The 1,992-nt window shown below is 36.3% G+C and overlaps 1 protein-coding gene across 1 annotated transcript in view; it reads right to left on the reverse strand.

Annotated features, from left to right (window-relative positions):
- The window catches only part of LOC106881422 (nucleoporin NUP188), a 465,305-nt gene that overhangs the window by 89,000 nt on the left and 374,313 nt on the right, over nucleotides 1–1,992 (reverse strand). The window lies entirely within an intron of this gene.

The raw sequence follows: 1,992 nt of genomic DNA on the forward strand, positions 1-1,992 counted from the left end.
ACACAAATATACATGCACTTATGCAGACATACATAAATATACAAACATGCACTCTCTCTCTCTCACACACAAACATATATGTATATATATATATAATATATATCAGAATCATTTAACCAACTCTCACTTGTTTCCAAGCAAAAACATATTTCTCCATTGCTACTTGTATAATGGTGACATTTTCAGCAACTGTGTAATGCAAAGACAAAGAGACATTCATGTACACACACACGATGAGTCTTCCATTTTCTTTCTACCACATTCATTCACAAGGCTTTGGTCAGTTTGGGTTTATAGTAGAAGAAAATTACCCAAGGTACTATGCAGTGGTAGTGAACTGAAACAATATGGTAAGGAAGTAAATTTATTAACCACAGTCAACATGCTTGCATCTATATCATCAAAATTTAACATCTGCTTTCCAAACTGGCATGGTTTGGTTGGTTTGACAGGAGCTGGCCAGCCATAGTGCTGCTAAGGCTCCAACTGTCTGTTCTAGCATGGCTTTTATGGCTGGTTGACCTTCCTAGCACCAGCCAGTTTACAGTGTGTTTTGGATACTTTTTACATGCACAAGTGCTTTATACATTGCTCCTGAATGGACATTTTTCTATGTGACACCAGCATAGGTGCTTCTTATGTGGCACCAACATGGATGCTTTTTATATGGTACCAGCACCCACAAGCCCTCAAGACAAGGACCTCTTGGCCAACAGAGGGATGTGCCTATATGTATAGATGGCCATAATTTTACTAAGCTTGATGTGTCTTCTCAAGCACAGCAAATTGCCAGAAGCCTTGGGCACTTGTCATCTCCTCAGTGAGGACTAGCATGTGAAGATTCTTTCTTACCATTTTGTCCCATGACTTCCTGGGTCTACTATCCACATGTTCCCTCCACAATTAGAGATTAGAGTGCACACATACACACACACAGAGGCATGATTGTTAGGCTAAAAGTTTGCTTGACAATTTTTATGCTTTCAGGTTTAGCCTAACTGTACACTACCTTACGTCAGAGTCCTCCACTATAACTTCAGGCACTGACCAATAAATTGTTAGTGGATTTGGCATAAAGAAACAGTATAAAAATCCATCATATGTAGGAGAAAAAAATTCAGTTGGTTCTGAGAAGATAAAAAGATAAATACTTTTCGATTTTTGGCTTCTTCTCAACTATTTTCTCAGTGAATGACTTGCTCTACTTAATGTAAATATTATGACTTTTCTTTTGTATGTGTTTGTGTATATGTGTGTGTGTGTGTGTGTGTGTGTGTATACATCTATATAAGTGCATATATGTGTAGACACACACATATATGTGTAATACATTTGTGTAAAATCATATTTAACATGTTTGAGTAAATACAATCATGAAAAGATCTTCCACTGCAGAAATAGCCCTGGGAGAAAATTCTCTTCCTAGATGACATGAATTGAGTGACTGTGTGTCTGTATGCATGTGAACATACAAATATATGTGTGTGTATGTCTAATTTACAATTCATCTCTCTATATATACATATGTATGCTCATGTGTGCACATGCATAAGCATAGGACTTCTAGAAATTACTGTTTACTTAAAATTGTCCCTGTACTTGGTTTGTGCCCCACCTTATTACAACTTGCCAAATCCTCTTCTTCAGTGTCTTCTTTCTTCCTCAGCTTCTGTTCTAGATATTCTGAACATATTACTGAGCATCTAAGTTTTTTAACTTTGCCCTTTTTTTCCCTTTCACCACCCTGGCCCTTCTAACTTCTTGCTCCTTCTCCCTCTCTCTCCTATCCCCTACAAGGTAACTGAGTAGATTTACAAACCTCAGACTATTAACTACTGTATGTATGTGTGTGTGTGTGTGACTATATATATATATATATATATATATAAGGTCTTTTTGACAGCTCAATTCATAAATGTATTATTTCAAAAGGTAACCAAAACCAATATTTATTAAATTTTATGTGTAACATCATCATTATCATCATCGTTT

This window comes from Octopus bimaculoides, chromosome 1 (assembly GCF_001194135.2).
Source record: "Octopus bimaculoides isolate UCB-OBI-ISO-001 chromosome 1, ASM119413v2, whole genome shotgun sequence".
NCBI lineage: Eukaryota > Metazoa > Mollusca > Cephalopoda > Octopoda > Octopodidae > Octopus > Octopus bimaculoides.